We start from the raw sequence: 13,215 nt of genomic DNA, 5'->3' as shown, positions 1-13,215 counted from the left end.
AAGATAATTCTTGGGTTCTGGAGTCGGATATGTCAGCCCCCAGACTCGTGGAGAAATTCCACAAGGAGTTCCCGAAGAAGGATGCTCCTAGAGAATCCGGAGTCTTCTCCTTGAGGGGAGGATCCTGTTAGGAGTATTTTGTGTCGTGGGTATTGGTGCACACCTTCTGACTCGCTCGCACGCACTGTTGGTAGGCAGCTTGATTTCCTGGTTCATTAGTCTGTCCTCCCATTTGCACCTGGCAGGAGTGGTCTCTACTCTGTATTTAAACCCATGCCTCCCATGGTTCTGTGCTGAGTGTCGCTTTTACAGAGCTAGGCCTTAGCAGGAGGAGTAGGGTGTTATCTTGGATAGAGGAAGTTCCGTGGTTGGTTTTTGGGAGGTTTTGGGTGAACAAGTTGGTTTGTGTGTTTTCCCTTCTGTGTTCACCAATCCTCCCTCCGTGTATAATTGACTGTGTGAGTGAATTGCCTTATCCTTTGATTTCTACTCAGTTTCCCTGTGTTTGTTTCCTAGTGTACGGTTCCTTCCCATATTGGTTTGGGGAATTCCTTTCCTACATGTTTCCTGTGTGCTGCTTGTGTTGTTAGTCAGCGCACACCCTTGTCAGTCCCTGTCAGTAGCAGCTTCACTTGTTCGTTAGGGGTGACCCCCTTTAGTCTCCAGTCCCTAGAGATCTTATAGGGCATTCCTTCTCCCACTTCCCTCTAGGCCTACGGTGTCAGTGAGAGAGGAGCTGTCGGGGTCAGGTTTAGCCTGAGAACAGCCGACCTACACCCGTGAGGCAGGGACCGGGTTAGCTAGTGGGAGTAGTGCAGGGCGAGATTCCCTACTGCAATCCCTTAGCCCCGTTGCAGCTACCTGGACTGACATAACACCTTCTGTATGTAATGGCTGGTTGGTGATTAACATACAGTCTAGTAATAGGATCATGTGTAAGTAAATGCCAATATTTACGTAAAATCCGATTTAGTTCACAGCTCCTAGAGGAAAAGGTGGCTATCAACCGTAATTGATTTTGAGGGAGTGTATCCTTCACCCGATTCTGTAAAGTATCTCTCCGGTTCATTGAGCTAGCTCTTTTAAAGCCTCTTGATATGGGTCCCTCACCATATCCTCTTTCTCTGAAACAGCGACCTAAATCACGAGAGGATGCCAAGAATGTTTCATCAGTTGAACGTATTCTCCTAGTGCGTAAGAATTGTCCTGTTGGAATGCTATTTACCAAATTCCTTGGATGAGAAGAAGTGGAATGTAGGAGGGAATTAGTTGCTGTGGATTTGAGAAAAATATCTGTATTGATACTCCCATCTGTTGCGACCTTCATTTCCAAATTGCTGTATCTGAATGTAAGGAAGATGTTCCGATTATTAGAATTAAGGTAGTTCATGAACAAATCCAGTTCAAGACTATCCCCCTGCCATATAATGAAAATGTCGTCGATAAAACGACCCCAGTACTGGACTTGTTCAATGAAGGGAGGTGGATCGGTCAAAAAGACCAATCTTTCCCAATAACCCAAAAATAAATTTGCATATGAGGGCGCACAAGACGCCCCCATAGCAGTACCCTGTATTTGAAGATAGAAACATTCCTTAAATAGGAAAACATTTTGGGTTAGAATAAAACATAATAAGTCCAAAATAAACTCACCCTTGGCGTCGTCTACGTCTGACATCCTCAAAAAGGCTCCAATCGCTTCCAAGCCGTCATTATGGCGAATGGACATATACAGTGATTCAACATCACAAGTATCAAGCAGCATGTTTGATTCAAGATGTATCCCATCGATCTTGGATAAAAAATCAAAAGTGTCCTTTATATACAATGGTAATGTCTCGACAATGGGTTTTAAATGGCAACCAACAAGTTTGCAGATGGATTCACAGGGACTTGCCAGGGACAATTAGTCTTCCTGGTGGACAGGCTGCATTCTTGTGGATCTTAGGAAGCAGATAGAAGGTCGCAACAGATGGGTGTTCTGGTAAAAGAAAAGAATATTGCCTCTGAGTGATGATGCTCCTGGTTACAGCCGCTTGTAATAAAGTCAATAATTAATTTTTAAATTTGGTTAAAGGATTGAAGGTAATTTTTTGGTAGCAGCCATTGTTTCTTAATTGTCTGAAGACTTCTTTCTCATACATACGTTTAGGCCAGATTACTGTATTTCCGCCTTTATCAGACTGTTTAATGACAACATCATTCCTGTTAGTTAACTCGCGTATGGCTTGTCTTTTTATGCTTCACTGCAATTGTCATGATGTATAACTGGAGAAATCTTCTTGAGATCCGATTTATTACCAGTACAACCAAACATTAACATGTAAACACAGTACCACCATGAAGAGGGGGTGGTACTAATAAATACAACTTATTACATACATAGCTTACCCAAGCTAACATAAATAACCCAATAAACGACTAACCCTTAAAGAGGACCTTTCACCACTTGGTCATCCTCCAAGGAGATAGGCAAAAACCAGCGTTCACCCAATTGGACAGGTACAAAAGGCAATTTTATTGAGCACGACGCGTTCTGGGCTTCACAGCCCTTTCTCAAGTGCAAGACAATCTGCTGTAAGGCTTGTGTCCGCCAGCTCGGGGATCCTGAAAGAGTCTTTGCCTTAAGTTCTTCCAACACTTTATACTTCTTGTGCCCAACTCCAGCTAGTGCCAGTAGCTCCCAAGCAATGACCCCACTGGGTGGCACGTCCTGACAGAAACAAAGGAGTGATGTAGTGGCGCCACGCTGCCTAGCACCTCAATCCGTACCACGAGAGGTCGTGTGTATATTATCCCATGAAATCCGTGCCGCACAACGTTGTGCTCTGCTGCTCCACTCAGCTGACTCCCGTACTCAGGATGCAGAGTGGCAGGCTTGCAACCTGAGTACGTGCGTTTTGTGAACAGGCCCCTGTCTGTTAGTGTTTTACATAGTTTTAACTCACAAAGTCAGTCCTGTTATTGAAAAATCTTTTCTTAGCCCAGCGCTTTAGTGCTGCGGATACGGCCCGTGGGGCCTTAGCCTTAAGGTTTTTTTTGTACAAGAGTTTACTCTTTTTTTTTTTATTAAATGCACACACATTGCTGTTCTAACAAGAAAATACTTATTTTACCTGTGCTAATCTGCAAAAATGTCCATTGGTTAAGGAAGTGTTTTTTTGCTCAAACAGTCCTTCAGCTGGCGCTAATTGGAAAAATCTCAGTTTTCTTGTTGGTTCTTTTGCTTACCCAATATAGGGTGCATTCACACTACGGAACGCCAGCGTGTATCACAGCCGTACACGCCGGCGTTACAGCAGGGCTGCTGGACACTTCCCATTCATTTCTATGGGAGCCAGCATGCGAGCGCTCCCCATAGAAATGAATGGAAAAAAGCAGTCCATTCATTTCTATGGGGAGCGCTCGCATGCCGGCTCCCATAGAAATGAATTGGAAGTGTCCGGCAGCCCTGCTGTAACGCCGGCGTGTACGGCTGTGATACACGCTGGCGTTCCGTAGTGTGAATGCACCCATATAGTGTGATACAGCCTACTAATCTGGAAAAAAATCTCTGTTAAGCTGAGGCCCCATGTTGTGGAAACACAGCTTTTTTTTGTTGCAAATTTTGCTGTGGTTTTTTGAGCAAAACCCAGGAGTGGATTGAGCAGTATAAGAACTTTCTTTGTATTTCCCATTCCTTTTTTTTTGTTTTGTAAATCACTTTTTGATTGAGTTTTTACAAGTTTTTGTATCCAGAAACAATGCAGAACACATTCTACAATTTACAACTTTTTCATATATAAAGTCATACAAGTCTAAAAGAAAAAGTAAGTTACTGCCATCAGAAGCCTGAAGTGGGCCCATAAAAGTTGAGAGGGGAGGGGGGAAGAGGATAATGGAGGAAGGTGAGTAAGTGGCAGAAGCACAAGCAGAAGAGGGGAGAGAGAAAAAAAAAGAAGAGACTAGAGGAGACAAGCTCAGTGAGCTCGAGGGAAGGAGCAGGAGCAGAAACGAGAATGGGAGCAGGAGGAAGACCAAGAAAGAGGCATTTACTTTTGATGGATTAAACTGTGAGCAGTTGGGAATTTGAGGCAAGGGGTCCACAACTTGAGATATTTGTTGTGAGCGAATTTACACCAGTTCAACAGTTCCTCAAACCTTAATATTTGGTCCACTTTATTCATCTACTCGGATACTGATAAGTTGGAAGGCTTTCGCCAGTAGAGAGGGATCAGAGACAAAAAATGACAAAAGGAAACATTTGTGCAAGTACTAACAATAATGTGGGTTCGCAACAGCAATATTACTTCTGGTTGGTGGCACCACCAGTAGCTGAAGAATTGTTGTATTTCCTAAGAACGAAGATGAAGTTTTTTATATTTTAGCTCGCTCATCTCAGTTTCAGGAGGCTATTTCATCCAGGAGTGATGTGATCTTGAGTCAGTCTTCTTTGTGTTCCTCCTAATTTTAACATGTAATTTACTGCAGGGCCTTTCTGGGGGAAATTATGAATATTTATTAAAACAAATCTTGTGGTTCTCTCATTTCTAATAATGAAACTGCTTGAAACACTGTGAAGCATTATTCTGTGTTGGACTACTGTGGAGTATTATGGTGTGTGGGGCTACTGTGGGGCATTTTAATGTGTAGGGCCACTGTGGACCATTATACTGTGTGAAGACACTGTGGAGCAGTATACTGGAAGTGGCCACTGTGCAGGATTATACTGTGTGGGGCCAGGGCCGCCATCAGGAATTTTGGGGCCCCATACAGTCTAAGTGTCTCCCCCCCCCCACCATTTTAAAACTACTTTATTTTGCGACATACCAATTATGTATTAAATTTACCTTTATTTAGCAGCATTACAAGGCTTAATCAGATTCTATTTGCAGGTAAAATCTGCTACGTGTGAAAGCGCCTATAGAGAACCAACACCATTTATAAGAGCCCTCTTAATAAATCCTCAGGGCTTTTTCACATTGCGTTTTTGGCCTCCCTTGCCGGGATACGTTGGTAACCAGTCAGAATCAGCTGTCAACTTATCCCTGAACGAAGAACTGGCCATTAAAAAAAAAAAGGGGGTTCTCCATGCAGGGATAAGTGGGGAGCTGATTGTGACTGGTTACCAACGTATCCCGGCAAGGGAGGCCAAAAACGCAATGTGAACTCTCCTTTAAAGTGAAAGTCCCACCCCCAAACAGGCTGCTATGCTAGTAGCATAGCAACCTACATCATTATTAATACAAAGCACACATACCTTTGGAGGTATAGTGTGCTTTTTAGTTCTCCAGTTAAAAACTTATATATTATTGCTCCAGTTCCCTCTCCGCAGTGCCGCACACCCGATGCCCCAACAATCCCTCCCCCCGTCCATCTTCTAACATCTTTACATTGCCCCCTGTACCCATACCTCCGAACTTTTGAAGAACCGAAAGAGGGACAAAATGTAGCAAAGTTAGCCCCGCCCACTTTTATGTTGACTCCGCCCAATCTCATTCATTTTTCATGTGCCCGCACACAGTATAATCCTCCTACAGTCACCCGTAAATTATTTTCCCCCTCTATCTCTCCCCCAGCTTCATATACACCCTTCATCTGCCCCCAGTTTCATGTCTCCCCCTCCATCTCTGCCCCCAGATTCATGTCCCCTCCATCTCTGTCCCCAGATTCATGTCCCTCCATCTCTGCCCCCAGTTTCATGTCCCCCATCTCTGCCCCCAGATTCATGCCCCCCCATCTCTGCCCCAGTTTCATGCCCCCCATTTCTGCCCCAAGATTCATGTCCCCTCCATCTCTGCCCCCAGATTCATGTCCCCACATCTCTGCCCCCAGATTCATGTCCCCCCATCTCTTCCCCCAGATTCATGTCCCCCCTCCATCTCTGCCCCCAGATTCATGTCCCCCCATCTCTGCCCCCAGATTCATGTCCCCCCATCTCTGCCCCCAGATTCATGTCCCCCCATCTCTGCCCCCAGATTCATGTTCCCTCCATCTCTGCCCCCAGATTCATGTCCCCCCATCTCTGCCCCCAGATTCATGTCCCCCCATTTCTGCCCCCAGCTTCATGTCCCCCATCTCTGCCCCCAGATTCATGTCCCCTCCATCTCTGCCCCCAGATTCATGTCTCCACATCTCTGCCCCCAGATTCATGTCTCCATATCTCTGCCCCAGATTCATGTCCCTCCATCTCTGCCCCCAGATTCATGTCCCTCCATCTCTGCCCCCAGATTCATGTCCCCTCCACCTCTGCCCCCAGATTCATGTCTTCACATCTCTGCCCCCAGATTCATGTCCCTCCATCTCTGCCCCCAGTGTCATGCCGTCTTCTCCTTCATCTGCCCCCAGTTTCACGTTCCACCGCAGTGTACACATTACACTTACCTTCTCCACGTTTCCTCGCTGCTCTCTGCACGTCTCTCTCTCTCTCTCACTGGCACATAGTTGTAGACGCGATGTGACGTCATCACATCGCGTCTACACAGTGACTAGTGTAGACGCAATGGCAAAGCAAGGAGCTGAACTGTGACAGCTCCTTGCTGTAGCCGCGTATGTCTTCAACACTGCAGTGCTAAGGTTGCAGAATTAAAGGAAGGATACAGTGGAATAAGATGTGGAATACAGGCAGGGATATTTCTTTTTCAAATGCAACTAAGTATTGTACAGGGGATTCAAAATTCTTGTCCAAAAGTGGGTCCTGCCTTCAGAAAATTTGGAAACCACTGATTTAGTTGATTCCACTACTTTTTAGCCAACTGGTGATGTGACATGTGCTCAACCTGTGCTCAACCATTATTTCTCTAGGAAAGCTGTCCCTATGTTATATCACCATGTTTCGGAGAAAGTGAGCCTTTCCCTGGAGTCCTGGGAAAGGTGCATGCCACTTTCGATACATTGAGCAGCAATTATGGACAAGGACATGGCTTTCTTGGCCCACTGGACACGTGTTAGAGTGAACGCTTCAAAACAGAATCCCATTGACTTCAATGAGTTCCGTCTTACGCGCGTAACACATTGAAATCAATGGGTTAAAAAGTCTCCCATCGAGGGGCCACATGGTGGCTCAGTGGTTAGCACTGCAGACTTGCAGCGCTGGAATCCTGGTGTTCAAATCCCACCAAGGGCAAAAAACCGTCTGCAAGGAGTTTGTATGTTCTCACCATGTTTGCATGGATTTCCATCCCATATTCCAAAAAGATATACTGATAGGGGAAAAAATGTACATTGAGAGCTCTATGTGGGGCTCATAATCTACCTTTAAAAAAAAAAAAAAAAGCCTCCTATTGATTTCAATGTGTAGCATGCGTAAGACGGAACCCACTGAAGTCAATTAGGATTCTGTTTTGTTTTTGCAGACACAGTCCAGCAACGTAAAAAAGCCTGGTGCTAATTCCACTCAATTTCAGCAGGCCCAGTGACAACATGAACCTTTCGCCTACTCTGGATCCTGCTCTCTGAACGATTCCCCACCCCCATCTTCACCAGGACATGTTGCTGCTTCTACTCCTCCCTCATTTCATGGGTGTAAAGTGAAGCACTGCCACACGGTTTTACCATTAATGAGCCTAGATAAGAGGAGTCACACAGTGAAGAAGCTGTTCTGCTATACCTTGCAACAAGTATTCCGATAGATGTATCCTCACTAACTACAATTGGACAGTATTGCCGGTGACAATGGCACCAATATTGTTGCTGCGCTGCAGTTAGGTTGAATAACACATTGTCCTTGTATGGTACATGTGCTTAAGCTGGTGGAGCGCTGCATTATTAACATGTATAGTGGATAAAAAGAGGTGCTCCTCAGGGCCAGAAATGTGCAGCATGCGATCTCTTTATTATATATCTTATAGGAAACTCACTCATATGAAGGATAGACAAGGAGGATCAGTTTCCACCTCTTAGTAGGGTTGAGCGATTGGGATCGGAAAAGATCGGATCCCAATCGGCGATCGAGTAAATTTCACGATCGCAATCGGGTTCCGATCTCGCCTAAAAATGATTGAGAACGGAATTCCAATCCCGATCGCTCAATCCTAGTAGTTAGACAAGTCAATGTAATGGAGATGTAGCAGAGTCCAGTATATGGCACAGCAGGGAGGATACAGAAGAGTAGATGGACAAGTCAATATACAGTAATGGAGATGTAGCAGAGCTGAGTATACGGTAAAGCAGGGATGAAGCAGAAGAGTAGATAGACAAGTCAATGTACAGTAATGGAGATGTAGCAGAGCTGAGTATATGGTAAAGCAGGGACGAAGCAGAAGAATAGATAGACATGTCAATGTACAGTAATGGGGATGTAGCAGAGCTGAGTATACGGTAAAGCAGGGACGAAGCAGAAGAGTAGCCAAGCACAACTCGTGGCAGCCCATGAGATACTACTTGGAGAAACTGGGAGCTTGAGTTATGCGAAAAATGACATTTCCCATAGAGATTCTCTGTGTAGTGATAAAAAATACAATGTTTTATGGACATTTAACTGTTCCCTTGCTCTTTCTATGAATTCTAAGAACTTGTATGTATTTTTTGGTAACTTTTCATAGCGTTTGGAAAAAAAAAATCCCATTGACTTGCATTAGGATCAGAATTGGGATCGTCTAAAAAATGATCAGAAATCGGATTTTAAAAACGATCCTGAAGTTTCAAGATCAGCTCAACCCTAACAACCCTACATCTTACTTAATATCATCACACTGAGTTGAAGCTAGGGGAACTGGAGGAGGATGAAGATCTGGGTCAAGGTCATTATGGTGGAGGAACTGGGACTCCTAAACTGGAAGATGACAATGGAAAGCGACAACCATGCTGGCCAAGAACACCAACCATGGTAGGCCCTTGGGTCCATGCACACGCTGCTTACACAGTGACAAGTATATTATTAGTATCAAGCAGAGGAATGAGTACTAGATGGCAGTGCTTTTTGAGCTTCACCACAGCTACCACCACCGCTACCACTCAGCCAGACATGGCCCATCATATTATTCCCTGCTGTACTGCCGCTCATGTTAACACAGCTACCACTACTGCCATCACCAGACATGTCTTGCAGCCTGGTATATCACATTCCACTATACAACAGCGTTAGTGCCACAATGTTGGCATCAAAAAAACGAAAAGCATTTTAATTTCATATCTGTTCACATGAAGGGATCATTGTTGGCTGCTTTTTGTTGGGAAAGTCACTTCTTTACCACTTTTCAAATAGGCTCACAGGCACAAATGTGTCTCCCAAATAACAAGCCGTTAGCACTTAAAAGTCATCAAAACAGACTAATTTTATACTAGTTCTATAAAACCCTTGCTTTTTGCAATATAACCTCCATGTGTGTCTAACCGCAGACTAGTACCTTTCCTCAAAAAGAGGGTAATTTTTGGAGCATCTTAAATGTTATAATGCGTAAAAGCAAGTGGCAGCACGGTGTATAGTTAAACTAAGGCCCCATTCACACTGGGCAAGAGGGGGCGGATTTTGGCACTGAATCCACGTCATAATCCGCCCCCTCACAATAGAGGTCTATGTAGACTGCTAGCTTACTTTTTTCCATGAGCAGCATGTTGCCGCTCACAGAAAAAAGAAGCAAGCTGCCCTTTCTTCAGGCGAATTCTGTGGCTGATTCAGCCGCGGCGTCCGCCTCGCAGCAGCATGCTCCGGACTAGGCCTTCTCCGGACCGGAGTGCTGTGACTGTTAGAAGTCACAGCAGGCGTATTTTGGTCCTATTCTGATGCGGTTTCCCATGTCAAAATGATGACCATAATACACCCCCCCTTGCCCCGTGTGAACTAACCCTAATAGTTTATATCCATTGCTTCATTTTTTTTCCATGGACATACATTTCACTTTCACTTTGACATAACTTTGGTTGTGGTTGCTAGAAATTGGACATTAAAGTTCCTATAAGCCCTGACAGTGTTATACACTCACCGGCCACTTTATTAGGTACACCTGTCCAACTGCTTGTTAACACTTAATTTCTAATCAGCCAATCACATGGCGGCAACTCAGTGCATTTAGGCATGTAGACATGGTCAAGACAATCTCCTGCAGTTCAAACCGAGCATCAGTATGGGGAAGAAAGGTGATTTGAGTGCCTTTGAACGTGGCATGGTTGTTGGTGCCAGAAGGGCTGGTCTGAGTAGACTCATTGGACCCATACCTTTATAGGAATAACTTTACCCCTTGGTGACTATCCCTACTAAATGTGCATATGCAAGTAAATAACCACAGTAAACTAAAGTGTGGTATAAGTGGGGTAGGCCACAGCTTTATTTAGAAAAAACCAATAACGAATAAACGGGTAAACCGTCCATGCCCCACTTCCGGTTTTCCTTCTCATCTTCTCCTGAACGCTCCGCTGCGATCCAGCGAGCATGTAGGCTAATACCACTTCAGACTTGGGCATGGACCCCCCGCCAGCTGTGACAACGAATCTGAAAGAAAGAAAAAAACGAACAAACAAAGAGAAAAAACCAGTCCACAGATACCAAAACCAGAAGGGCAGGGTGGGCGGGTGTTCCTCTCACCAAAACGTCCGTGGTAGAAGGTGAGTACCCGCCTACGTGCTCTCTTTTTTATGGACTAAGACCAAAACGTCACCAATATTTACCAAATATCTTTAATAATCTAGCCAATGAGTCCACAGCCCTTTCCTTACACAGTCTAGGGCTATCTAGACTCATTGGACCCATACCTTTATAGGAATAACTTTACCCCTTGGTGACTATCCCTACTAAATGTGCATATGCAAGTAAATAACCACAGTAAACTAAAGTGTGGTATAAGTGGGGTAGGCCACAGCTTTATTTAGAAAAAACCAATAACGAATAAACGGGTAAACCGTCCATGCCCCACTTCCGGTTTTCCTTCTCATCTTCTCCTGAACGCTCCGCTGCGATCCAGCGAGCATGTAGGCTAATACCACTTCAGACTTGGGCATGGACCCCCCGCCACCCAAACAGGCAGTGTACCGCCCACCCTCTACACCTGCCTGTTGGCCCCCCCACCCAAAAGAACCAAAGCCCGTTCCAAGCCATCTTGTAACCCTGAAAGGAAAATATCAGACCCGATGGGACCGAGGTGCACCCCGTCCTTCATCAACAGCCTCTCATTATTACCCTCTAACTCCACATGCCGAACAGCAACCCCCCCCAAGGATCGAAACAAACTTGGAGACCCTAATGTTCAAAACCCGCCGCGCCCTATCAATTGCGGCAACATCACGCGCCCCTCTCCAGCAAAGGCGTTGCACGACCTCCGACCAGACGAGGACCACGCGATCGAAAAAATCATAAACGCGGCGGAGGTCTTCTTTTATCATAGTAATAAGTTCGGCCAATTTTACATGGCCTAAGTCATTACCTCCGGCGTGCACAACAACTACTGCAGGACCAGCTGTCACACGACCCGCAGCCACTATCTCCGGTAGCACTTGCCTCCACTGCAATCCCCGTCGACCCCGCCAACGAACATCAACTCCAGTCAGCCCAAAGTGGAGACCGCCAGGCTGAACTGCAGCTCTCTTCTCCGCCCAAAACAAAAAAGAGTGGCCGATGAGCCACACCATTACCGGGCCATTATCTGCAAAGAGAGGAAAGAGAAAAACGGATAGCATGCACAAAAAAGGGGACGGAAAGGCCCAAATCAGCACCCCATCACGCTCAGCGGACGCCGAGGCTCAGGGAGTCATCAGGTCAGGCCGAATGTAGGACCGGAAGCAGTCGGACCTCCAGCGCCCCAAGCGCTTCACAGCCTCGTCGCCCAAACCGCAAGCATCGGCCGTTGTAGCGGCACCGATACGGAACGAATGGGTGCCAAAGTCCCGAGGCTCCAGCCCTACAGCAACTATACAGGCACGAAAAACCGACAAAAACTGGAAACGAGTAAGCGGAGCACCAGCCTCATGCAACAAAAAGGCTTCCCCTTGGGGGCGCCGAGACATGTAATCACTCACCAACAACACGGGGCAAAACTCCGATCCCGTGCGCCCAATCGTGATCCATGTTCCCCGCCCGAAAACATCCGTTTTCGAGCGACGAAGACAGATCCTAATCTCTGCTTCAGAAGCCACAACATCACCCGCCCCCAAACCCCCGGGCCTAGACTTACTGGGACTGACCAGTTCCCCAATACGGAGGGCCGCAAAAAAGGCTAAAGCGAAAGCGGCCCGCAACAACACCACTTCGTACCCATCCCGACACACTACCTCTAGAACCCCGAACAAACGACGTAACAAACTAAAAGAAACCGGTCTGCGCCGATCCCCCCCACGCTTCTCCTTCCGCCAACCCTTCAAAACTTGTCTAACAGCAAAATGCTTTGTAACATCAACTCAACCAAAAAGCTTGAGCATAAACGCCACCCCAGCCAATTTTTTAACTACAGCGCAGTAAGACAGCCCCTGATCTCTCAACTTGACTAAAAATTCCAAAGATACATCTAGCAGCTTCGGAGCGTCCGCGGGTACAGAACCGCCAGACACAGACAACCAAAGGACCCAAGCACTGTAGTGACTCCTCCAAGTAGTCGCAGATACCGAATCTCGAATAAGCTCTAGCAGTTGTTCCCTACCAGGCTCCACAAGGAATCGGGGCAGAACCAACCCTCCGGTCTCGCCGACGGATGCAGGGCACGGAAGACCTGAAAACGTGAGCGAGACAAGGCATCAGCAATCTCATTCCGCACCCCAGGCACATGGCGCGCTTTAAACCAAATATTACGCTGTAAACAAAGCAAAACTAAATGCCGAAGCAGCGCCAGCACCGGAGGTGAGGAGGAAGACTGACTATTAATGACCTGCACTACAGAAAGGTTATCACACCAGAACACTATCCTACGATTGGCCATCCTATCTCCCCAAAGCTCTACCGCGGCCACAATCGGGAAAAATTCCAATAAGGCCAAGTTCTTAACCAGGCCCGTCTCGAACCACAGTAGTGGCCAAGACCCCCTGCACCACTCATCCCCGAAAACAGCCGCGAAACCGTCACCACCAGCCGCATCCGTAAATAAAGAAAGCTCGGCATTGGCAACCTCAGCCTGCTGACAAACCGCCCGACCATTGAACTGAGAGAGAAAAGCGCACCAAACACGCAGATCCTCTTTTAAAGGACGCGTAATGCGAATAAAATGGTCGGGCTGCAGCACGCCCTTTGTGGCCAGCGACAGCCGGCGACAAAAGGCGCGCCCCATGGGCAGAACCCGGCAAGCGAATGTCAAGAGGCCGAGGAGACACTGCATC

The sequence above is a fragment of the Leptodactylus fuscus genome, chromosome 1 (genome assembly GCF_031893055.1).
Source record: "Leptodactylus fuscus isolate aLepFus1 chromosome 1, aLepFus1.hap2, whole genome shotgun sequence".
Taxonomy (NCBI): domain Eukaryota; kingdom Metazoa; phylum Chordata; class Amphibia; order Anura; family Leptodactylidae; genus Leptodactylus; species Leptodactylus fuscus.
The sequence above is the reverse complement of the archived record's forward strand: the minus strand, read 5'-3'. Positions refer to the sequence as shown.